Consider the following 27,955-nt stretch of genomic DNA (forward strand, 5'->3'; position numbering starts at 1 on the left):
CAGAATCTCCCATTAGTGTTGAATTGGGTTTAGATCTGGTGACTGAGATGGCTATGGTATATGGTTTACATGGTATTCATGCTCATCAAACCATTCAGTGACCACTCGTGCCCTGTGGATGGGGACATCATATGGGGGCATAGACATGGTAGGCAAAATAATGTCCTGTCCAGCATGTTTATACATGACCTTAAGCATGATAGGATGTTAATTGCTTAATTTACTCAGGAATAGTGTTGTTACATGACCGTATTACCACCACACCAGAGGTTGCGAGTCATGAAGGCAGTGAAATTATACGTGACCGTTTACGGTAATTAGGCTTCTCCAATTTATGATGCTGCTGATGGTCATTAGCAGCCTACCAAACATTCTAACTGCCTGGTACTCAGTACTATATTGTCCCTGTAATCACTATGACATCAATGAAAATGTGATCGAAAATCTAATCAAACACTTCATGAGAGCCCATAAGCTCACGTTGCGCAACATTTCAATAGGCTATGCAATTGCGTCAGAAAACAGAGTGATGGCCTCTATTAAAAAGAGGAGGATCCCATTCGCTTTCTATAGTCTAGGCCAAATGTATTTATTTAACAACTTTCCTAATATTAAGCACATTGTTTCTCTTAACAACAGTGTCACGCCTGCTCCCTCCCTCCCTCCCTGGCGCTCGAGGGCGCCAGGCTGCCCTGCGCTACGCACTCCTACCACCATCATTACGCACATCTTCTTCCCTAGTCATTCACATCAGAGATTCATTGGACTCACCTGGACTCAATCACCTGTGTTACTACCTCCCCTATATCTGTCTGTTCCCCAGCTCTGTTCCCCGCTTCAGAATTGACTAATGTATGTCGTTGGGTTACCCGGTTCTGGCCCTATTCCTGTCCTGTGTAAAATTATGTGTTCAGTCACTGTACCTGCTTCTCTACTCCAGCGACAGTTCTTTCAGAAAGCTGAAGCCACCAAAAGAAGCATCGGGGAGCGCTGGCTTTTCGGTTGATGTTAATTATCGGTCAATTACCGTGAGACCTGCAGTTCTTTGCTTGACAATCACTGACTGACAAATTTTCATAACCGCCATGGCCTAACTCAGGAGCCACACCTGTGTAGAAGCACCTGCTTTCAATATACTTTGTATCACTGAATCGCTGAAGTGTTTCCATGATTTTGTCAGTTACCTGTACATTCATATCCACTGCTAACATTATGCCTAACCTTAAATACTGCATTTTTACTATATACAGCCAATTTTGACTTTGCAGCAGGCCCAACTAGTGGAAATCTCTCAGCTGTGCCTCCAGAACAAGACTCATCCCAATAAATGTCAATTTGCTCTGTGCAGCTACTAGGGAAGAGTGGGGGAAATTGTTTGAAAGTTGAGCACTCACTATCTCTGTTTAAAATGGTCTGTTCCCGAATGTGTACATTTAAGTCAAAATATCTTTCATTATAAGAAGTAGCTTAGTATTGAGAAAACATGATAAAAACATAGCGTGACCAGTCTTGATTAGTCGGCTCTGGTAGGTCATGGAACTTTACACATGTTACATTCTTGTTAAGCTTTCTGCCAATATCAGTAATGTCTATGTCCTGGGAAATGTTCTTGTTACTTACAACCTCATGCTAATCGCATTAGCCTACGTTAGCTCAACCGTCTCGTGAAAGGGACACCGATCCCGAAAAAGTTTTAATATCCCCTTTCACCCTGTCTATCCTCAAACCTTGCCCCAGTTCAGCTCAGCAGGCAATCTACTCCAAACATTTATTTAGTAGGCCTATAACAAACAGTTAAGAACTGTGAAGAAAACTGAAATCATGGCCAATGGGCAAATGGTTGTCAAACCTGCCCTCGGAAGCCCCGCCTTCCTGGCTCTATTACCAGGTATCGCATGAGTTTCCTCAATTTAGCACCGGTCTTCAGCGAGCCCAAATTCCCTGATGGCGCAGGGACAAAATATGTTATACCTTGTTCCCTCCTTCAGGGAACAGCAGTTATATTCATAACTGTACGTTCCCCTTTAGTCGGCCACTCTGTATAACATACTATGGGGACATACAATCACGCCCCAAGCCAGAGGGTACCTAACTAGGAAGCTCACGGTAGCCCAAGCACACACAGGTTCCACCAGCTCCAAAAAGGGGTTGGTGGGAACTGGAACATGCTGTCATACACATCGATCCAGAGCATCACAAACATGCTCAATGGGTGACATGTCTTATGAGTATGCAGGCCATGGAAGAATTGGGACATTTTCAGCGTCCAGGAATTGTGTACAGATCCTTGCAACATGGAGCTGTGCATTATCATGCTGAAACATGAGGTGATGGCGGTGGATGAATGGCATGACAATGGGCAGGATCTCGTCACGGTATCTCTGTGCATTCAAATTTCCATAGATAAAATGCAATTGTGTTCATTGTCCATAGCTTATGCCTGCCCATGCCATAACCCCACCGCCACCATGAGGCACTCTATTCACAGCTTTGAGATCAGCAAACCGCTCGCCCACACCGGCCATCTGCTCAGTACGTCGAGCATGCAGATGAGCTTCCCCCGAGACAGTTTGTGCAGTAATTCTTCGGTTATGCAAACCCACAGTTTCATCAGCTGTCTGGGTAGCTGTTCTCAGACTATCCCACAGAAGAAGAAGAAGCCGGATGTGGAGGTCCTGAGCTGGTGTGGTTACACATGGTCTGCGGTTGTGAAGCCGGTTGGACGTACTGCCAAATTCTCTAAAACGATATTGGAGGTGGCTTATGGTAGAGAAATGAACATCCAATTATCTGGCAACAGCTTTGGTGGACATTCCTGCAGTTAGCATGCCAATTGCATGCTCCCTCAAAACTTGAGACATCTGTGGCATTGTGTTGTGTGACAAAACTGCACATTTTAGAGTGGCCTTTTATTGTCCCCAGCACAAGATCCACCTGTGTAATGATCATGCTGTTTAATCTGCTTCTTGATATGCCACACCTGTCAGGTGGATGGATTATCTTGGCAAAGGAGAAATGTTCACCAAACAAATTTGTGCACAAAGCTTTTTGTCCATAGCGAACATTTCTGGGATCTTTCATTTCAGCCAACACTTTACATGTTGCATTTATATTCAGTGTAATACACCACACTGACTCCGTAGATGCAAATCGGTATTGGACTGAAAGAGAGAAGCATAAGTTGTCGGACACCCCAGACAGAGCAAAGAAACAGGACATAAAAAAGCGAAGGCGGTGTCGCCAGAGACAAGTTAATTTATAAATGTAAAACAATCCATACATTCTGATACAGTATTGAGTTTTGAAAAGTTTAGACTTGTTCCACAAATTTTAGTGTTTTCTTTTTCAGCTTTGCGATTCCAGTGTTCAAGACAGTTAGATTTTTGGGCAAAATAAGTTATTGTCTTCTGTAATTTCACAGGCTATGGACAGTCTGCATTTTTAATAACCTCCCCTCCTGGCGTTCCCCTTAGTTTGAGGACTTGATCGCAGAATAATTCCAGAGAAGAAGGGCCAAGCGGGCTTATGGGAATTAAAAGTGGCATCAGAATGAAAACCGGAGCAACAATCCAAGTTTACCGCCGCCCTACCCAAAACATCTGATGTGAAATAGACCACAGACAATTACCTGCACCTTAGAGACTATTTTCACTGACTCTTCACACCTGCTTTCAAGACACTTTTTGAGAAGCAAACACTTACCTACAGTGCCTTGCAAAAGTATTCATACCCCTTGGAGTTTTTCCTGTTTTGTTGCATTACAACCTTTAATTTAAATAGAATTTTATTTGGATTTCATGTGATGACATACACAAAATAGTCCAAATTGGTGAAGTGAAATGAAAAAAATTATTCAAAAAGAAATAATGGAAAATTGGTGTTTGCATATGTATTCACCCACTTTACTATGAAGCCCCTAAATAAAATCTGCAACCAATTACCTTCAGAGGTCACATAATTAGTTAAATAATACCTGTGTGAAATCTAAGTGTCACATGATCTGTCACATGATCTCAGGATATATACACATGTTCTGTAAGGCCCCAGAGTCTGCAACAAAACTAAGCAAGGGGCACCACCAAGAAAGCGGCACCGTAGAGACCAAGGTGCTCTCAAAACAGGTCAGGGACAAAGTTGTGGAGAAGTACAGATTAGGGTTGGGTTATTAAAAAATATCCGAAACTTTTAATATCCCATGGATCACCAATAAATCATTATCAAAAAATGGAAAGAATATGGCACCACAACAAACCTGCTAAGAGAGGGCCACCGACAAAAACTCACGGACCGTTAAAGGAGGGCATTAATCAGAGAGGCAACAAAGAGACCAAAGATAACCCTGAAGGAGCTGCAAATCTCCACAGTGGACATTGGAGTATCTGTCCATAGGACCACTTTAAGCCGTACATTGCACAGAGCTGGGTTTTACAGAAGAGTGTTCAGAAAAAAACATTGCTTAATAAAGAAGAAAATAAGCAAACACGTTTGGTGTTCACCAAAAGGCATGTGGGAGACTCCCCAAAGATATGGAAGAAGGTACTCTGGTCAGATGAGACTAAAATGTAGCTTTTTGGCCATCAAGAAAAACGCCATGCCTGGCGCAAACTCAAGACCTCTCATTACCCCGAGAATAGCATCCCCACAGTGAAGCATGGTGGTGGCAGCATCCTGCTGTGGGGAAGTTTTTCATCTGCAGGGACTGGGAAACTGGTCAGAATTGAAGGATGACGCTAAATACAGGGAAATTCTTGAGGGAAACCTGTTTCAGTCTTTCAGGGATTTGAGACTGGGATAGAGGTTCACCTTCCAGCAGGAAAATGACCCTAAGCATACTGCTAAAGCAATACTTGAGTGGTCTAAGGGGAAACATTTACATCTCTTGGAATGGCCTAGTCAAAGCCCAGACCTCAAACCAATTGAGAATATGTGGTATGACTTAAAGATTGCTGTACACCAGCAGAACCCATCCAACTTGAAGGAGCTGGAGACGTTTTGCCTTGAAGAATGTGAAAAAATCCCATTGGCTAGACGTGCCAAGCTTATAGAGACATACCCCAAGAGACTTGCAGCTGTAATAACTGCAAAAGGTGGCGCTACAAAGTATTGACTTTGGGGGGTAAATAGTTATCCATGCTCAAGTTCTGTTTTTTTGTCTAATTTCCTTTTCGTCTCACAATAAAAAATGCTTTGCCACTTCAAAGTGGTAGTTATGTTGTGTAAATCAAATATACAAATCCCCCAAAAATCAATTTTAATTACAGGTTGTAAGGCAACAAAATAGGAAAAATGCCAAGGGGGATAAATACTTTCGCAAGCCACTGAAAATACAGAACACCCACGCTTACCTACAGTTGAAGTCGGAAGTATACATACATTCAGGTTGGAGTCATTAAAACTCATTTTTCAACCACTTCACAAATGTATTGTTAACAAACTATAGTTTTGGCAAGTTAGTTTGTGCACGACACAAGCAATTTTTCCAACAATTGTTTACAGACAGATTATTTCACTTTATCACAATTCCAGTGGGTCAGAGTTTTACATACACTAAGTTGACTGTGCCTTTAAACAGCTTGGAAAATTCCAGAAAATTATGTCAAGCTTCTGAAAGGCTAATTGACATCATTTGAGTAAATTGCAGGTGTACCTGTGGATATATTTCAAGGCTGATCTTCAAACTCAGTGCCTCTTTACTTGACATCATGGGAAAATCAAAAGAAATCAGCCAAGACAAAAAAATTAATAATTGTAGACCTCCACAAGTCTAGTTAATCACTGGGAGCAATTTCCAAACGGCTGAAGGTACCACGTTCATCTTGTACAAACAATAGTATGCAAGCATAAACACCATGGGACCACCCAGCCGTCATACCACTCAGGAAGGAGATGCGTTCTGTCTCCTAAAGATGAACATACTTTGGTGCGAAAAGTGCAAATCAATCCCAGAACAACAGCAAATGACCTTGTGAAGATGCTGGATGAAACAGGTACAAACGTATCTACAGTGTATATCCACAGTAAAACAGAACTATATCGATATAACCTGAAAGGCTGCTCAGCAAGGAAGAATTCACTGCTCCAAAATCGCCATAAAAATCCAGACTACGGTTTGCAACTGCACATGGGGACAAAGATCGCACTTTTTGTAGAAATGTCCTCTGGTCTGATGAAACAAAAATAGAACTGTTTGGCCATAATGACCATCGTAATGTTTGGAGGAAAAAGAGGGAGACTTGCAAGCCGAAGAATACCCTCCCAACCGTGAAGCAAGGGGGTGGCAGCATCATGTTGTGGTGGACTGGTGCACTCCACAAAATAGATGGCATCATGAAGAGGGAAATTATGTGGATATATTGAATCAACATCTCAAGACATCAGTTAAAGCTTGGTCGCAAATGGGTCTTCCAAATGGACAATGACCCCAACATACTTCCAAAGTTGTGGCAAAATGGCTTAAGGACAACAAAGTCAAGGTATTGGAGTGCCCAATACAAACCCCGGACCTCAATCCCAAAGAAAATGTGTTGGCAGAACTGAAAAAGCGTGTGCGAGTAAGGAGGCCTACAAACCTGACTCAGTTACACCAGCTCTGCCAGGAGGAATGGGCCAAAATTCACCCAACTTATTGTGGGAAGCTTGTGGAAGGCTTCCCAAAATGTCCTAATTGACGGTATGTAAACTGCTGACCCTCTGGGAATGTGATGAAAGAAATAAAAGCTGAAATAAATCATTCTCTCTTAAATTAATCTGACATAAAGTGGTGATCCTAACTGTCCTAAACAGGGAATTTGTACTAGGATTAAACGTCAGGAATTGTGAAAACTGAGTTTAAATGTATTTGGCTAAGGTGCATGTAAACTTCCGACTTCAACTGTATATACAGAACATAACCCTCTTCTTTTTTCTTTTTGACTCCTTATCACTTATGGTTTAGAAAAAAGTATTGATATTGTGTATGTTTTTATAAATGTTTATGGCATTGTTGAGGAGAGCTGGCAATTCTAAAACATTGTTGTGTCCCTAACCTTTTTTTTGGAAAGGGGTTTGGAATATATTTTTTAACTTATGACTTATGTTGTACACAGCCGTCTAAGGCACAGCATGTCAGTGCAAGGGGCGTCCCAGCATTACAGTGCAATTGTATATTTTTTTTACAATTTAATCTAACTTATTTCATAACTTTTTTTTTATTGTACTTATGTCTTGGCTCAACTTGTATACTTGTTTTTAATCATGTTTTATTTAATTAGATATGTTATGTTTTACCATTTGACTTTTGAACACTTTTTTTGGGGGGGGGGGGTCTGTGACAATTAAGGAAGGGAGAGGAGGGGGCTGTAAAAATGGTGAGGTGTGAGCGTCAGGATAACGAAATGGCATGTCTCAGGCTGAACACATTGGCAGTCGTTGATCTCTAGTTTCCACCTTAGTGTTGTTAACACCCCATGGTTCCCGTTATCCGACAGTCGGTGGAGAAATCAGCTTTTGAGTGTTCAGAGACAAAACGCCTAAGTTCTTCCGACTGGCATGGAAGTCGCGTCTTCAGAGGTGTAAGGATAATTAGGAGTCTGAAACTAGAGTATTTTGGTTCAGTGTATTAGTAAGGGCAGACTGAGGAAGTTGTTATATATTTTGTTTTTTTATCTATTATTTAGAGATCCATTTGAGTTAGTGATCATTTTTAGAGTGGCTCTTTATTTTCTCTCAGCATGCATTATTTCACCATTTTGAATGTCTAAAGATACGGATACGTTCTTCTGAAATATGAACGCAGAAATACTAGATTAGATTTGCATTGTTCTGGTCTTGGTCTTGACTCGGTCTCGGGCCCCCTCGCCCCCATCCCGGTCTCAGTCTTTCAGCCAATACTGAAAAACAAGTGTGGCATCCTAGTGGTCCAGAGACCCAGACTATGTCTATGGCAAAGATCTAGGCTGCGTCATAAAAATGGCATCCTATTCCCATTGGGCTCTGGTAAAAAGTAGTATACTATATCGGGAAAATACTGCTATTTGGGACGCACTCCTAGACTCTGTGTGGTGGCATACTTAAATAAGTGTATTGCGGTACCAGAACTGTTAAAACAGATCTTTCTGGAATTTAAATTCTTAATTTGCAACTGGCAGAGTGGCAACACCGGCAAATTAAGCAAGGGATGACAGTTTAGAATTTATAATTCATAAAATGAGAATTGTTTTTCTAGAACTGCAAATGCTTAAAGTGGATGTGGGAGAATCAAGCATATTGAAATGTAAACAGACCAAGAGGAAACGCTCAGGCATCCTTAATTAACCATTTGGCAATGCTTGTAATGCGCTGTATCAAACAATGAACACTCCTTTTGTTAGAGCTCAGTGTGCATTGACTGAACATCGTAAGACACACACATTGTAAGGTGCTACTGAACTTCAGTCACTGTGGGTGACTCCTGAGCTAAAAGATGTCTAAAGGATGTTCCCTTAATCATCAACTCACTGTTTTTTATTGTTGTGGGTATATAGAGGGAGGAGAAAGAGAAAGCGAGAGGGGGAAAGAAGCAAAGAGGGGGCCAGACAGCGATAGAGAGAGATGTAAAAACAGCATTAACATAAATACTCTTGTCTTTGCCTACCTCATTGACAAACACCCAGTGACTGTCCTTGGAAGCCAGGTTGGTTTCAACAGCCTGCAGAGAAAGAGAGAGAGGAAGAGGTTACCATACTGCAAGTGAACAGCTAAGGCCGTGGAGGGAACAGGCAGATTGAGGGCAGAAGACTTGGATGTATTGCCATTGTTTCGATCCAACATAACCCATGTAAAATCCTCTACAGTCTTGTCATTATCCAATTATACAAGGGACAAACATAACACCCATGTGGCTTGGCAATCCATGGTGGACAGACAGCATTGGGTCCATGCAAGGCTCACAGCTAAAGACCCTCCAAAAATCCATCCACTGGACTGGAGCTTAAATCTGTCAAGAACTGAGCTCAGAATGTTCACAGAGAATGACTTGACTGTGGAAATAGTGTTGTTAAAATGTCCTTTGTTGTTCTCCCGTTTGTTGTTCTCCTGGTGGTACTGCCTTTCCCACAGTCCATTGTGTTGGCAGGCCGTTGCAGCAGAAAAGTGTACTTTCCAAACCACAAGCCTTTTGTACACCTTAGAGCTGCAGCTTAGGTAGTGCCAAAATGTTTTAGCACCTAACATCCTAGCCTTTTGAAATACTATAATTGCTCTGTGTAAGCCTACATTTTACATTGCATTGCTTGCTTGGTCCTAAGTGTCATGGCTGCCTGTTTGGGTCAGGTTACCGTGGACCACAATCCGACAGAGACATCTCTCACACCCACCAGCGGGGGATCGAGAGGTATGGAGGTGGGGGAGTTTATGACACCTCCAGCCCATTGTAAATCTTAAAGCAGCAGATAAAATCCCTTTGTCCTCTCAGTGTGGAAGAATGGAATGTATGATGAGGCTATGGAGAACCTACCTCAGAACAGTAAATGGCAATAAATGGACTTTGGGACAATATGTTTCATCAGCCAAAATGGTGGTAAGGACGATATATGGAATATGAAAATGAATGTCGTTTTTGTGATGTGATTAAAAGTTAAATGGCGACGCTATAACGAAAACATTGTAACTTGAAGAATTTTACTAATATGTACCTGATGTTTGCATACTGTACGTTGTGTGGAAAATTTCCAGATCAAAGAGAATGTTTTTGTAAAGATGAAATGTGAAGTTAGTTGTCTAAATTGGATCAGAGTCAAATCCAGACCAAGCCTCGTAACTAGTTATGCCCAGAGAACTTGCCATAAAGACGGAAATGCCCCTTTCTGACCCAAGAGTATAAAACATGAGTTAAGAATTTACATTCAGACTAGGTGACCATGTGTTGCAGACAAAGTCCTAGTTAGTCGCAACCCAAAATGCAACACAAGGTTGAAGAAGATAAAGGAACCGTTTAACAATCTAAGAGGGTGAATTCAAGCAGGACCACCGGTTACCACTCTCCAAGGAATCGTGTGTCTACACTGCTTTCATTCCGAGGAATCATGTGTCTACACTGCTTTCATTCCGAGGAATCGTGTGTCTACACTGCTTTCATTCCAAGGAATCGTGTGTCTACACTGCTTTCATTCCAAGGAATCGTGTGTCTACACTGCTTTCATTCCAAGGAATCGTGTGTCTACACTGCTTTCATTCCAAGGAATCATGTGTCTACACTGCTTTCATTCCCAGGAATCGTGTGTCTACACTGCTTTCATTCCTGAGTACGGTCAGCTACACGGCTGACCGTACTCAGAAGAACCCCTTTCAGAACAAGGGTGAGGAAACGGACCACTAACAGAAAGGACACTGACATCGTGTGGACAATCAGAGAGTTACACCCGGTAACCAAAGAAGTCCGTCATCAGAGGAGAAGGCGAACCTGGTCCACGAAGAGACACCCCATCGGAGACCTTTGACAAATAATTACATTATATTCTGACCCATAAGAGCCGCAGTTCGGGGCAAGGTGTTAGGGATAAACTAAGCATAGTTTACAAATGTCATTTTCTCTCGTGCACTCTCTCTTTGTCTCTCTTTTTAAATCCCCATTTGTGTAACACGTGTCATATTGTTTCATTGTACTAAGACCTGTTTCATTGTACTAAGTTCTAATCAATAGCCTAGACTGTGTGTTTGTGTATGTGTACCTTATATTTTCATTTTAGCTTGTTAGTGAATAAATAATCAACTAAATTGGTGTGATACGGATTCATTTAGTGGGACTCGGGTTTGTGAAGATTCCAGGATTATGCGATGTTAAGGATGAGACTGTAGAGGAAATGAATGAATTAGCGACTGTTGTAAATCGATATCCTCATATTCGTCGAGTTAATTTGGGAAATGGAAACTCAATAAAAACAAACTTCCCATGGTGCCCCGGGTTACTGAGTTAATGAATACCTGATTCATTGAATCACGTAATTATAAACAGTTAATCATTCAATGAACAGCACTCGTCACATTAATCAATTCAACTTCACGACATACACCCTGTGTGGTAGTCACAACAGAGACTTTCTTGTAGTGCAATAAAAAAAAATGTTTAAAATGCCATTTGCAGAAAGAAAGGCCTGCACATGGTTTAACCCTTACCCTCCCATACTGTATTCATGCTCACCTATAAAACGTTCTGTTTGTACAGTGTCTATATTAGAAAAGCTTAGCATTTTGCGTCATAGAGAACAAAGAAGATACAGCATCTGCCAGCTGAGGGGCCCTATACAAAAGCTATGGATCACTCTGTGTGATCCTCCTGTCCTCAGGTTGGTTAGGCCTGCCAGATGTTCTCAAATGGCTCCTCGTTTGCCTCCCTTACCATAAGATGGCTGTTACATATGTAAACACTTCCGTGGGTTCATGTTGACCATAAATACGCAGTGTTCTCTCATAGAATGTCACGGTGTAGGCTACACTGCATGAATAACTCTGTTGACTGCTCTAATAAGGCTAGTTTGTTACAATCACATGGGAGGTGGGATATGGCTAGTCGTCAATTAGTTAACATGGGTTTGTATGCAATTGTTAATATATCATTGGTTGTACTGTCAAATGAGGCAACTTTGAGTCATATCCTTTGTATTAAACCACAATGTTGAACCAGACAGAGCTCAGTGGTTCCAGACCTCATACAGTAGACCTCATTGAGATACCCAAGTCCTCGCTAATCAAATCTCCATCATCGTTCGACCTCTGTTTATCTTATATGCATAGTCACTTTAACGATACATTCATGTACATACTACCAAAATTGGCCCGACCAAACAGTGCTCCCGCACATTGGCTAATTGAATCTCCATCATCGTTCGACCTCTGTTTATCTTATATGCATAGTCACTTTAACGATACATTCATGTACATACTACCAAAATTGGCCCGACCAACCAGCGCTCCCGCACATTGGCTAACCGGGCTATCTGCATTGTGTTCCACCACCCGCCAACCCCTCTTTTTACGCTTTTGCTACACTCTGTTCATCATATATGCATAGTCACTTTAACGATACCTACATGTACATACTACCTCAATAAGCCTGACTAACAGGTGTCTGTATATAGCCTTGCTACTCTTTTTTCAAATGTCTTTTTACTGTTGTTTTATTTCTTTACTTACCAACAAACACACACACACACACACACACACACACACACACACACACACACACACCTTTTTTCCCCCGCACCATTGGTTAGAGCCTGTAAGTAAGCATTTCACTGTAAGGTCTACACCTGTTGTATTCGGCGCACGTGACAAATAAACTTTGCTTTGATTTTATTTAAGCATTTGATGACCTGCTCAGGTATCTGTCTAAACCCAATAACCAGAAGGTACAACACCTCATAAAGAGGCATTCGAGTCAAAACCTTCCCCTCTCTGTCCAACCCAGGCCTGTTTCCCAAATGACACCCTCTCAACTACATATTGCAGTATGTAGGGAAAAGGGTGCCATTTGGAATGCATCCCTGAAATCTCCAGCATGGGGTTCTTGATCGTGGCACTGGGCAAAGTGGGTGTTGGCATGGCTGGTCACCACTTGGGCAGCAGCTGATGGGTGATGATGTTAAGTGTGGCCTCCAGGGAGGTTGGCAGAGTGGATTAGACCTGATAGATCTGACTGCCTATAATGAGGCAGGGACTGAAGGGAGACCACTGAGGGGTACCTGGGTGGAGGCACTGGGGAGAAACTGCTATTAACACAGTGAGAAGGGTCTGATCTAGAATTCCATACAGATTATGTGTGTTATTCTATGGGTCAGGCCAGGCTACTCTGTTCAGTTCAACCAGTAATTTCTCTACACAAATGAAACATGCATAGATAGACTATTTAAAGCAATACTGTGCACTTAACTTGGCTGCTATCTGCAACGTGAGGAAATGACACAATCAATGTTATCAATTCGGTAATAAAACAAAGAAACATGTTGAACACATTCTAAAATCCACTTTTCGTTCACATCCTATTTGTCTCTTTTTTCAAGCTAAAGAAATCAATACATGCAATGTTTTCTGGCGTCATACTAAAACACACAAGTCTACCTAAGTGAGAATATATATACTGTTGGGCAAAAAAGTATTTAGTCAGCCACCAATTGTGCAAGTTCTCCAACTTAAAAAGATGAGAGAGGCCTGTAATTTTCATCACATGTACACTTTAACTATGACAGACAAAATGAGAAGAAAAAAATCCAGAAAATCACATTGTAGGATTTTTTATGAATTTATTTGCAAATTATGGTGGATAATAAGTATTTGGTCACCTACAAACAAGCAACATTTCTGGCTCTCACAGACCTGTAACTTCTATAAGAGGCTCCTCTGTCCTCCACTCGTTACCTGTATTAATGGAACCTGTTTGAACTTGTTATCAGTATAAAAGACACCTGTCCACAACCTCAAACAGTCACACTCCAAACTCCACTATGGCCAAGACCAAAGAGCTGTCAAAGGACACCAGAAACAAAATTGTAGACCTGCACCAGGCTGGGAAGACTGAATCTGCAATAGGTAAGCAGCTTGGTTTGAAGAAAACAACTGTGGGAGCAATTATTCGGAAATGGAAGACATACAAGACCACTGATAATCTCCCTCAATCTGGGGCTCCATGCAAGATCTCACCCCGTGGGGTCAAAATGATCACAAGAACGGTGAGCAAAAAACCCAGAACCACGCGGGGGGACCTAGGGAATGATCTGCAGAGAGCTGGGACCAAAATAACAAAGCCTACCATCAGTAACACACTACGCCGCCAGGGACTCAAATCCTGCAGTGTCAGACGTGTCCCCCTGCTTAAGCCAGTACATGTCCAGGCCCATCTGAAGTTTGCTAGAGAGCATTTGGATGATCCAGAAGAAGACTGGGAGAATGCCATATGGTCACATGAAACCAAAATTGAACTTTTTGGTAAAAACTCAACTCGTCGTATTTGGAGGACAAAGAATGCTGAGTTGCATCCAAAGAACACCATACCTACTGTGAAGCATGGGGGTGGAAACATCATGCTTTGGGTCTGTTTTTCTGCAAAGGGACCAGGACGACTGATCCGTGTAAAGGAAAGAATGAATGGGGCCATATATTGTGAGATTTTGAGTGAAAACCTCCTTCCATCAGCAAGGGCATTGAAGCTGAAATGTGGCTGGGTCTTTCAGCATGACAATGATCCCAAACACTCCGCCCGGGCAACGAAGGGGTGGCTTCATAAGAAGCATTTCAAGGTCCTGGAGTGGCCTAGCCAGTCTCCAGATCTCAACCCCATAGAAAATCTTTGGAGGAAGTTGAAAGTACGTGTTGCCCAGCAACAGCCCCAAAACGTCACTGCTCTAGAGGAGATCTGCATGGAGGAAGAGGCAAAATACCAGCAACAGTGTGTGAAAACCTTGTGAAGACTTACAGAAAACATTTGACCTCTGTCATTGCCAAAAATGGGTATATAACAAAGTATTGAGATAAACTTTTGTTATTGACCAAATACTTATTTTCCATCATAATTTGCAAATAAATAAATTAAAAATCATACAATGTGTTTTCAATTCTGGATCTTTTTTTCTCATTTTGTCTGTCATAGTTGAAGTGTACCTATGATGAAAATTACAGGCCTCTCTCATCTTTTTAGGTGGGAGAACTTGCACAATTGGTGGCTGACTAAATACCTTTTTGCCCGACTGTATTTGTAATAAAGGTATCATTACTAGGTCAGTGGGACTATCAAGACAACATGCAAATGTTCCTTATGCAAACAGTGTGTGCGTGGGTGGTGGAAGTTGAAAGCTGGGGGAGGGGGGATATCCCATCAGGGAATCTGCATCTCTAGAAATCTGTGAAAGTATGTTTGAACTCTGCTTCCAATCAATTTGTCTTAGCATCCGCCTCACAAGGAATATAGAACAGCCTTCCTCCATTTCACAAAGAGACACATCCTGATTTGTATATAAATTACAAAAAGTAATTAAGACACTGCTTTGAGGGGGATATATTTCAGGGAGAATCTGGTTGCTTAACATATAGGCGACATATGAAGAATTCATACCAATTTACTGAAAAAACTAGCATTCTTTGATGTTCCAGATGTCGGATCTTAATTTGATCCCTTTTTGTTGCAGGAGGAAAATAATCCAGGAGCAGGAGGATTTAAAAATCTGAATAAATATTTAGAATCACCACCAGGGGGCAGCTGGAAGCACTGTTTGTATACAATGCACACCGTACCTACATGGTACCTAATGTAGGCTACGTGCAGGCTACAGCACGTCTCGAGTGAATTCTTATGTGGATTATATTAAATTGACGTACAGTACTGTGAAAACGTTTTAGGCAGGTGTGAAAAAATGCTGTAAAGTAAGAACGTTTTCAAAAATAGACATGTTATTAATAGATTATATCTATCAATTATCTAAATGCAGTGAGTGAACAGAAGAATCTAGATCAAATCCATATATGGTGTGACCACCCTTTGCCTTAAAAACAGCATCAATTCTTGTAGGTACACTACAAGAGGCATATAGTATGATTAACCAATTATATAAAACAGGTGCTAATGATCATCAATTCAATATGTACGTTGAAACACAATCATTAACTGAAACAGAAACAGTTGTGAAGGAGGAATATAACTGGGTGAGGAACAGCCAAACTCAGCTAACAAGGTGAGGTTGCTGAAGACAGTTTACTGTCAAAAGTCATTCACCATGGCAAGACTGAGCACAGCAACAAGACACAAGGTAGTTATACTGCATCAGCAAGGCAGGCAGACATTTCAAGGCAGACAGGGGTTTCCAGATGTGCTGTCCAAGCTCTTATGAAGAAGCACAAATAAACGGGCGACGTTGAGGACCGTAGATGCAGTGGTCGGGCCAAGGAAACTTACTGCAGCAGATGAAAGAGACATCATGCTTACTTCCCTTCGCAATCCGGAGATGTTCAGCAGTTCCATTAGCTCAGAATTGGCAGAAAACAATGGGACCCTGGTACACCCATCTACTGCCCGGAGAAGTCTCGTCAGAAGTGGCCTTCATGGATGACTTGCGGCCAAAAAGCCATACCTCCGATGTGGAAACAAGGCCAAGTGACTCAAATATGCACGAAAACACAAGAACTGGGGTGCAGAAAAATGGCAGCAGGTGCTCTGGACTGTTGAGTCAAAATTTGAAATATTTAGCTGTAGCAGAAAGCAGTTTGTTCGCCGAAGGGCTGGAGAGCGGTACACAAATGAGTGTCTGCAGGCAACAGTGAAGTATGGTGGAGGTTCAACAGCGAAGCATGGTGGAGGTTCAACAGCGAAGCATGGTGGAGGTTCAACAGTGAAGCATGGTGGAGGTTCAACAGTGAAGCATGGTGGAGGTTCAACAGTGAAGCATGGTGGAGGTTCCTTGCAAGTTTGGGTCTGCATTTCTGCAAACGGAGTTGGGGATTTGGTCAGAATGAATGGTCTGCTCAATGCTGAGAAGTACAGGCAGATACTTATCCATCATGCAATACCATCAGGGAGGCATCTGATTTGCCCCAAATGTATTCTGCAGAATGACAACGATCCCAAACATACAGAGAAAATCATTAAGAACTATCTTCAGCGTAAAAAAGAAGGAGTCCTGGATGTGATGGTATGGCCCCCACAAAGCCCTGATCTCAACATCATCAAGTCTGTCTGGGATTACATGAAGAGAGATAAGCATCTGAGGCTGCCTAAATCCACAGAATAACTGTGGTTAGATCTCCAAGATGTTTGGGCCAACCTACCTGCCAAGTTCCCTCAAAATCTGTATGCAAGTGTACCTAGAAGAATTGATGGTGTTTTGAAGGCAAAGGGTGCTCTCACCAAATATTGATTTGATGTAGATTTGTCTTCTGTTCACTCACTGTGCATTTTGTTAATTGATAAATATAAACTATTAACATGTCTATTTTTGAAAGCATTTTTACTTTACAGCAGTTTTTCACACCTGCCTAAAATTTTTGCACAGTACTGTATTTGTAGGGGTTGAAATAATTATTTTGGTTGCCTCAATGCCGTGTGTTCTTGTGGTTAAGGCCACTGAACCCAAAACACATATGCCAGAGTCAGCCCACTGCCCTTTGACCCATGGATGAACATCTAATTTCTACGTATTAATTCTCTGTGGTTACCGGGTTAAAACAGGAACAACTCAAAGGTTAACAGTTTAGGCATTCATTCTGAGTGGTTAAGGCTATGGATTGGGGAAGGCTTAAAACAAAATTATTAAAACAATATGCCTATGTATCATCAGTATTCATGGTATTCTTAGTGCTTGCAAGAGCATTGTGATCTGCCGTAACGCAGTGGTCGAAGCAGCGCGCTCCGGCTCCAAGCCTCATGAGTGCTGGGCGATCTAGTGACCAGCCTGAGGCACAAGTTAATTGCATTCATTTAAATGTTTTCAATCAGTAAAAATGAATAGTCTGATAATGTACACATCAAAGAAAATTGTCTCAGCTCAACAAATTCGTCTTTGGATAGCCTGAAATGAATAAACACCTTGACAGCTTTACGAAATGAAAAAATAAAGCCAGACAATACAAGCTTTCAGTCCACACTAAAGACGATAACGACACTGACTAAAAATATAAACGCACCACGCAAAAATTCAAAAATATTTCTGAGGTACATTACATATAAGGAAATCAGTCAATTTAAATGAATTCATTAGGCCGTAATCTATGGATTTCACATGACTGGGAATACAAATGTGCATCTGTTGGTCACAAATAACTTTTAAAAAAGGTAGGGGAGTGGATCAGAAAACCAGTCAGTATGGTGTGACCACCATTTGCCTCATGCAGCGAGACGCATCTCCTTCACATAGAGCTGATCAGGCTGTTGATTGTGGTCTGTGCAATGTTGTCCCACTCCTCTTCAATGGCTGTGAGTAGTTGCTGGATATTGGCGGGAACTGGAACACGCTGTCGTACAAGTCAATTGAGAGCATCCCAAACATGCTCAATGGGTGACCCGTCTGGTGAGTATGCAGGCCATGGAAGAACTGGGACATTTTCAGCTTCCAGGAATTGTGTACAGATCCTTGCGACATGGGGCCGTGCAAGATTATGCTGAAACATGAGCTGATGGCAGAGGATGAACGGCACGACAACGGCCAACAGGACCTTGTCACAGTATTTCAATGCATTCAAATTGCCATCGATGAAACGCAATTGTTGTATGTAGCTTATGCCTACCGCCCACCATGGTGTACTCTGTTCACAACATTGACATCAGCAAACCGCTCGTCCACACAACGCCATACACGATGTCTGCCATCTGCCCGGTACAGTTGAGACAGAGATTCATCCGTGAAGAGCACACTTCTCCAGCGTGCCAGTGGCCATTGAAGGTGAGAATTTTGTGCAGAAATTATCCGATTGAGCAAACCCACAGTTTCATCAGTTATCTGGGTGGCTGGTCTCAGACCATCCCACAAGTGAAGAAGCCAGATGTAGAGGTTGGCTGGCGTGGTTACACATGGTCTGCTGTTGTGAAGCCGGTTGGACCTACTGCCAAATTTTCTTAAACGATGTTGGAGGTGGCTTATAGTGGAAAAATTCACATTTAATTATCTGGCAGTCAGCATGCCAATTGCATGCTCACTCAAAACTTGAGACATCTGTGGGATTGTATTGTGTGACAAAACTGCACATTTTAGTGGGGCCTTTTATTGTCCCAAGCACCTGTGTAAGGATCATGCTGTTTAATTGGCTTCTTGATATGCCACACCTGTCAGGTGGATGGATTATCTTGGCAAGGGAGAAATGCTCACTAACAGGGGTAAACAAATTTGTACACAACTTGAAAGAAATAAGCTTTTTGTGCGTATGGAACATTACTGGGATCTTTTATTTCAGCTCATGAAACATGGGACCAAAACTTTACATGTTGCATTTAAAAAATATACATACATAGCCTAACTATAAAATGTTGTTGAGCATCCACACTGGAGGGCAGTTTATTGTTCTACAGAAGGCCTACATCTGTCAATCAATTGATGGCCCAAATCAGCTCATCACCTCAGCCAGGGAAACACAAACAGTAGGCTAGCCTATTTTTGGTTTTCATACCTTTTATTATGTGACTATATATATCCTACAGAATTTAGCCTATTGGAATATAATCAAATAACAAGGGGCCTGTGGCAACCATCGATGTCACTAGATTATTGCCAGCTGATGTCTCGTTAAACCATCAGTATGCGCTAAATTCCCCCACACAGCTGATCTCAATTGCAACAACTTTTGGGGGAAAAAAAGACGTTGTGTTTTCTTAATGTTAAAGACTTGCTTGCATCCAAAGTCTTTCAAGATATGTTTGCCCTCTGGTTTGGTATTTAGAAATTGGAACAACATAGTACTTGTTGAACAGACGAAGGGCGATTTATCTATTTGTCAAGCATTCCGTACAATACAAAAAAAGTACTTCCTAGAATTTTGTCCTTAGTATACGCTTGACACTTGTATGTCTATCTATCTTGTGTTATTAGGCTTTATAAAACAGTTGTTTATGTGTATTGCTGCATTTCAGATACATGTTTGTACATTTGCATGTTGCAGTAATGACTTAAGCCTAGCGTATGAGCGAGCGAGCGAGTGTGACAATTATTTTGATAGCGAGCCCTGATCCCAATGACTCGACCTCCGCCCATGACGAGAAAGAGAACTGCTCATTTTCAGGGACTCATAGGGCTCATTCGAATTTCCTGATACGCCAAGAGTGATCAAGTTAAGATCTGATATCTGTATATGATTGAGCTATCCATGTTGCTGTTTAATTAAAATGTGCCATAGCATGCTTCCTATTAAAGTCGAAGAAAAAAAATACATTTCCACCCATCCACAGGTTTCCATATATTTCCTAATTAAGCATTTGCAAACCACACAACTCCCGTAGAAAGGAAACCAAAGAAAAGAAGGATGAAGATGTGTTTTACATCAAGATGAATTAACGCTTGAGTTTAGGTCATTAGGTCTGCAACATTGAAAATGTGTTTAAACTCAGTTCCTTACATGCTAATGAATGCTTCTGATTAACATATGTGATCTATTGGTGTTTGAATCCTTGTGTCCTACACGCCACACAACTGTGTTAGCCCGCTGAAAAAAAGCTTAGACTCTGGCTCGGGAGCAAATAAGTCTTCAGTGTAACGGTTTTCTGTAGGCGAAAGAGAGTCGGACCAAAATGCAGCGTGTAGATTGCGATCCATGTTTAATCAACAAACAGAAACACGAATCAATACAAAACAATGAACGTAACGAAAACCGAAACAGCCTATACTAGTGAAAACTAACACAGGAACAAGGACACTAAGGACAATCACCCACGAAACACACAAAGAATATGGCTGCCTAAATATGGTTCCCAATCAGAGACAACGATAATCACCTAACTCTGATTAAGAACCGCCTCAGGCAGCCATAGACTAACGCTAGACATCCCACAAAACCCCAAGACAAAAGCACACCACAATAACCCATGTCACACCCTGGTCTGACCGAATAAATGAAGAATAAACATAATATATTCCGACCAGGGCGTGACATTCAGAAGGATATTACATGATCACGTCATTGTATGTAGATCCAGAGAGAGTGGCACTGAGAAAACCAAAACAATAGCATCACTCCCTCTCTTGTCACATGCCATTTTCTCACTCGGAGGTTTACAGTTTTTGCTCAGAGGTGGTTGAAAAATATCATAAACAAAACACGCTAATAGCATAATGAACTCAGAAGAGTTGAGGCATAGAGAAATACCACATTTCAGACCAACCCGATTCCAAATGGATTTTGCTTGCTGCGTCCTTGCCGAAAGCTGACGTGGGCCCTGCGAAACCCTCAGCAGGACCTTGTAATATATATTGTGTAACTATGGCAACAGTCTTCATAGCTGCATCCAAGCTGTATTTTGCAGTCTTAATGATGTTTCTTTGTGGTTTTTATTGGAATAATTTCCACCAAAATCTAAGTAAACTTCACGGTAAATGGACTGAATAGAAAATTAGTGACGTTTCAGGTGCAGATATTAAAGGACTGTTTCCCAGAAACAGATTAAGCCTAGTCCTGTATTAAAAAACTGTCTCAATGGAGAATCTATATTGACCATGCTTTTTAGTCCTGTTTAGTGTCTGGGAAACTGGCACGAACTGTATGCAGAGTTTGGTTTCCTGTTCTGCATTAGAATGAGACACTACTCTTTAGGCCACACGCTCATAAAGGAGCTGTACTTAACCCTCAAACGTTCAAGAGAACATCTTTTAAGTGGTGTATCTATATTTCACATGTGTGGACATTTGACATATCCAATGTCTGATAATATGATGATTTGTTTGTTCCATTGTCTGTACATTTCCCCGTCCTGTTTGCTCAGATACCTTCATTGAACTTACACACATACACACAGCTGATTCGTCTCTAATTGGAGCAACACGTCCATCTGCCACAACAGCAAGTTGATGAATAGCCATCCCAAGAATGAGATAGGGAGAGCTTCCGGTTCTATCTGTACATAACCATGGTGCAATACAGAGTGCATGAAATGCCTTGTAAATAGCTACATACTAGAACCCTTTCTACTTCTATTTTGTTCAGTGGCACAAGAGAAAAGGCAAAAGAACGCAACAAAAACCACTTGACATGTTGAACACAACTAGTGGAGAAGCCAATCATGGCATCTGGGATATGAGACCGGGACAAGAGTCATAGTTCTGAAGCCCCCTGCAGCCAGCCAGTGCTGATAACTCGAAGCTTGGCAGACTACGGTGCAGTAATATGTCACTCATTTCCCTTTTCCACTATCAATATGGATGGGCATCGAGGAGGACAGTGATTGCAGTACCTGGAAAAATCCCTGTAGTAGCGGTCCTGTTCTTTTGTTCTTGATAACGAGGGCTTTTGAGCAGTGACTTCAATCTCGCCATCTACCACGAGAGGGAAACTGAAGGGTTGTCAAACGGCGAGGAATTGATGATTTCATCACTTGATTTCCCTACTCTCCGCCAGCTCATCTTTAGTTGACACGTTTCTCTGTTCATGAAGATAACTCAACACGATCTTGGGGGCTGTATTCTCAACTCTCTGGCATAAATAATGAATGTGACCTTCAGTTAAAATGTCGAGGCAATGTTAAGAAAGCACATAGAGAGTTGATATGCAGACTAGTAAGTTCTTGTGTTTGCAGGTCATCATATAGGGGTCGAATGGTTCAAGTCAATAAAGCCCACAGTATTTAAGAAGCCAACATGTACACTGAATGTACAAAACATTAGGAACACCTGCTCTTTCCATGACATAGACTGACCAGGTGAATCCAGGTGAAATCTATGATCCCTTATTGATGTCATTTGTTAAATCCACTTCAGTCAGTGGAGATGAAGGGGAGGAGAACGGTTAAAGAAGGATTTTTAAGCATCAGGACAACTGAGACATTGATTGTGTATGTGTGCCAGTCAGAGGGTGAATGGGCAAGACAAAAGATTGGTGTGCCTTTGAATGGGATGTGGTTGTGGGTGCCAGTAGAACTGGTTTGAGTATGTCAAGAACTGCAATGCTGCTGGGTTTTTCATGCTCAACAGTTTCACGTTTTATCACCTATGATCCACCACCCAAAGGAAATTCAGCCAGCTCAGCACAACTGTGGGAAGCATTGGAGTCAATATGGGCCAGAATCCCTGTGGAATGCTTTCGACACCTCGTAGAGTCCACGCCCCGATGAATCGAGGCTGTTCTGAGGGCAAAAGGGGGTGCAACTCAATATTAAGAAGGTGTTCCTAATGTTTTGTACACTTACGTGTATGTATTTTAACATGGTCAACTAAAATCAGGGAATGTGTCTCTGTACCATGAAAGCAACAAGTAGACTCCACTGATATGTAGGCCAGATGCGTCCATTTCTCAGAATAAGACATGAGCGTGCAACGTGCACAGGCAGTATAGTTTTTTGCAACACAAACTTTCGCAAAAACCACTGGCCTGTCAGGTTTGAATGAAACAGACCTTGACTTTATTCTGTACATTGAGAGAGTATGCATGTAAAGCTCATACATGTGTGGGTTAAAGCAGTCTCTAGAACAAGGATGGGCAACTTCTATGGGAGTGGGGCCACACAAATCTGAACTTGTGGTGAGGGGCCGCAGTTGCACCCGGGTCTGCATGCCAACATCCATTCTATCTTTCTCTCGCTTACACATGAACCATACACAGACAAGCATGTTGGCTCTGCACAGGCATACACATGCACAACAGCCCAAGCAGTCGGCATTATGATGCAGCGTACGCTTAATTGCGCGTGCGTTGCGACAATTATAGCGGATACTTCAGACGCCTATGTCTTAAGATGGTGGTTCTGTCCACTGTCGTGAGAGAAATTCTGTCAACGCTGTCAACTTCACTAAGTTGATTTAGCCTGTGTGTTATTTCAACGTGAGTGGAATGTACATGTATTGAAATGTAAAGTAGATCATTAATTGGGCACATAGCGTCTGCATACTTTTTTGAGTGATGCTGAACTTACAATCACATACAGTATACTTGAAACAACTATATTCCACCCACTCAATCTGTCTCCCGTGAGTGGCACATCAAAGACACGCAGAGATATTTCAATTTCAAATTAATATGCAGTCCAAATGACTGCCTCTGCGCTCTGGGGTTAACAAGCCTTATGAACAGAATCCTAATTTATCATATACATTCAGAAAGAGCATTGGGGCTGTAAATAGTTAACCAATATCTACGTGGACTATCTGCATTGGCCCATTTTGCACTAACTCCTTTGACTCATCACGAACACTGCTGCTGCGGTTTATCTATCCTGTGTACATAGCCAAGTTATTGTTACTCATTGTGTTTTTTGTTGTTGTTTTTTTTCTCTCTGCATTGTTGGGAAGGGCCCGTGAGTAGACATTACTCTGTTAGTCTACACCTGTTGTTTACGAAGAATGTGACAAATAACATTTGATTGGATTTTAAAGATGATTTCACTGGCCATTTCAGATTGAGCAGTGACATGCATCCCCGTGAGAACCTACACCCCACACAATTCCCTTTTGACTCAAGCGTCATCTAAGAAAAGTCAGAAGGGGAGATGGCGTGCTTCTCTCTCTCCGCCGTTGACAGCAAAGTCAAATAAACACCTGCTGATCCCCCCCGTCCCTTTCTTAAGTCACATACTAAACACGTAAAAATTGTCTGTCCCTTTCCTTTGTTTTTGTTGTTGTTGTTGTTGACACATTCCTCTTTCTATTTGTTCTCTTTTTTCTCCTTCATCCATTCTACACCTACACCTACAATAGGTTTGCTCTTATGCTCTCGTTGCAAATATCTCGGTGCTCAGTCTAACCATGCCCAATGCTAGGTTTAGAGCTGGAAAAGGAGATGAGTGGTGGAAAACATGAAGGACTGACATATACAACGCCCGTTCTGCCAGTCACGTTCTGTTAAAGGTCCTCAAAGCACACACAATCCTTGTGTCACTCCTCTATTGAGTTCGTTGCAGCTAGCGACTGGAAAGAGCTGCAAAAAAAAAAACACTCAAACTGGACCGCTTCAGCTTTATCTCTACATTCAAAGGCTCAATCATGGACCCTCTTACTGACTCTTGTAGCTGCTTCGCGTGATGTATTGTTGTCTTTACCTTTTTGACCTTTGTGCTGTTGTCTGTGCCCAAAATTGTCTGCGCCATGTTTGTCCTGCTACCATGTTGTGTTGCTGCCATGTCGGGTTGCTACCGTGCTGTTGTCATGTGTTGCTGCCATGCTATGTTGTTGCCTAAAGTCCCTCTTTATGTAGCGTAGCGGTGTCTCTCTTGTCGGGATGTGTGTTTCGTCCTACATTTTTTATCCCAGCCCCCGTCCCCACAGGAAGGCCTTTTGCCTCTCGGTAGGCAGTCATTGTAAATAATAATTTCTTCTTAATTGACTTGCCTAGCTCAATACAATGCAAATAAAATAAATAACATATTCAATGCAGTCATCATCACAGGATCAAATTCGTTTGAGATGGTATAAATTGCGTCTTCCTAGGCCTTAGCAAGCCTCCATCCACACAGTATAATCTCAATGTACTTTTCACCTCTATGTTTCAGCCTGTTTCTTTTCCAATTACCAAGGTGGATGTTTTTATATGTTTCCTAAAGGAAGGTTTTTCCCCCTTGTGGGTGTATTGATGGTAGTTGAAGCCTGGACATGGGTTTTAAGACTCATATTTCTAGAGCATGATGTCTTGTTAGGAGTATTTTAAAGCAGTTAGGAGCATTTTAAAGCTTCTCTGTCGTATGTCCGTGTGTTAGTGTATATATGCACGTGTATGTGTGTGCGTGCATTTCTTATCTCCTATACTTGGAACAAACCCGCAAACCAGCTCTTCAAAGGTTTGACATTATCCTAATGCAGGAGAGATATGCTCTGCACTTAAACCGATTTGCAGAGGAGCAGATAGGATTTGGAGCAAGAGAAATTGAGCAGATGGAACAACACAGTATTTTTGTCTCTAGTCGCCCCCTAATAAACCTGGATAAAGCTCCTTGGATACAGTGAAAAAAAACAAAAAATGAATATTTTAGAGATAAATATGGTCATCACTGCCTGTGCTTCACTGCCTGTGGATCAAAGAAGACAATACACTTAATTTAAAAAAATAGGTTATACAACAGATAAGCAACTATTACAATGCTACTAGGCTGATAACAAGGATGTACATTAAACACCATTGTCAACAATAATACTATCTTGGTGCGGCAGGGCTGCTGAATGGCTCGACTTTAATGAAAGGGTTGGAGTGAGAGGATGACAAACATGGCTCAGACAAACCATCTAATGGGGCTTTGAAATAGATCATGACTCCTTCATTGTCTGACTGTTGAAAATGAGGCCTTTTTTTGCACTGATTATAGACTCAGGGCATTTTGTCCATGGTGAATCACAGAGTGGGGAACAGATTTGAGGTTTAATCTATTTAAGATAATGTGTTACACAGAAGATAATTCCATGAAACAAACAACATCATACTTTGACCCGGCTAATATTTAATAGGTAAGATTGCAAACCTATGGTAATAACATTGGCCACAGTCTAATTTATTACTATTATTATCCATGCCCTACTACATTACTGCAGCCCAATCTTTCCTTTCTGTAAAGCCTACTACTGGACTGCAGTCTCCTTGTTTTTCCTCTACTGAATCCAGCCTGTATCTGCTGCCTGTTTGCCTGCTCACCACATGGCCCAGGCATCCAGACTGACAGCTATCGCATGATGCCTTCATAATTCTGTGGCTGACTGTGTTTCCAGTGGGACATCACAGCTGCGGCACACTGTCACTCCCAGAGAGAGAGAGAGAGCACCTCATCTCCACCGAGGGAGAGAACTTCCCAGCAGCCTCACAATAAACACTCCAATTGTTATCCACCCCCTCCCCTCCATCATTCTCTCTTTCCCTCTCTTCCCCCTGTTCCCTCATCATGTCCCAAACAGTCCACAATGAGCTCGGGTGACTATGACAGACTCCAGACTCGCTACTCAGAGTTCTGGTTGAGGGGATAAAGGGGACAGTGTAAGAGCACAATATGACAGTAGTGACAGCTGCCTCAGACAATAAGGTGTCTATGCTGTAGTCTTACACTTTCCTCCATCCTGTATGAGCCCAGCCAGCTGGTGAGGCGGCACAGCAGCTCTTGTTATAGAGTCTGTCTGTCTGCTCAGATTCTTATTTAGATATCAGATCTGGGGTTTTGCGTCTGTGTGTCTGGGCTGAAAACCTCGTCAAGCTTTGGATCGGCCAAGATAATGGCTTTGACTGGTGATTGGGGTTTCTTGTTGAAATCTTTTAAGCTATTTCTCCGAATGTGTTGATGTGTCATTTCAATTTTGGGTGCGTAAAGGGATAGTTCATGCCAACGTACTAAATTATTTGGAGGCAGTGGCCCTTGATTGATGTCTTAACTGTCCATAGATTGCTTACAGAGTAAGGAAACCAATAAGTATTTTTTTTGCGGGGGGGGTGAACTATCACTTCAAAACCTTTTTTGAAGCCTATGTTGACTGTCGTAGCCTAAATGTAACTAAACCAGAGAAGGCTGGTGGGAGGAGCTATTGGAGGATGAGCTCATTGTAATGCCTGGAATGGAATTTATGGAACGGAGTTGAACATGTGGTTTCCATATGTTTGATGGATTTAGAAACCATTCCAATTATTCCATTCCATCCATTACAATGAGCCTGTCCTCCTTTAGCTCCTCCTCTGAACTAAACTGCATATCAATTTAAGAAAGTATTCTCATTGTGGGGAAGGAATGATACAGTATTAAACTCTTCCCAGGCTTGACTGAATGAAGCCGGTAGTGTTTTGCTCCGCCACAGATGTTGATGATGAGGTGTCACTCAGACTGTAGATCATAATGAAATGGCCAGTTTCCAAGGTAAAGACCTTGTTTTCATCATCATATTCTTCCTAGAAGTCTTGGACATGGGTGAGTATATGAGCTATAGCAAATATCTATTTAGAATCATGGAGAGGCCAGTCAAATGCATTCTGGGTGATTGAATGGCCACAACCAGAGTGTTGAAATGGCAAATGTAATAAACACCTGGGTTAAGACTGCAGAAGAGAGAGGCTAGCAATGGCCTCAATTATAGCTCAATCTAGTGAAGGATTAACTGAATGAACAACAGAGACTGAATGCAAATATGAAACCTTTTTGAAATAGATTTGGAGGATGGCCCCGTCTCCAGGGGATGACCCCCAGAGCCAGATTGCCAGGATGGCAGATAGCGCTTTGAAGGGCAGCTGCCATCAGAAACTAGCACTTGACTACATTATGCAGATAGGAGAGTCTTGTAGAGGCTAGAAGAGGCAGAGAGGAATAGAAGGGAGTGATGGATGGATGGGGAGAGGATCAGCAGGATGAAATGTTGCCGGTTAGCTTCCAATC

At 41.9% G+C, this 27,955-nt stretch overlaps 1 pseudogene; it reads right to left on the bottom strand.

The window, feature by feature from the left end:
- The window catches only part of LOC135523865 (glutamate receptor ionotropic, delta-1-like), a 408,015-nt pseudogene that overhangs the window by 74,520 nt on the left and 305,540 nt on the right, over positions 1–27,955 (bottom strand).

The sequence above is a fragment of the Oncorhynchus masou genome, chromosome 31, assembly GCF_036934945.1.
Source record: "Oncorhynchus masou masou isolate Uvic2021 chromosome 31, UVic_Omas_1.1, whole genome shotgun sequence".
In the NCBI taxonomy this organism is placed as follows: Eukaryota; Metazoa; Chordata; class Actinopteri; order Salmoniformes; family Salmonidae; genus Oncorhynchus; species Oncorhynchus masou.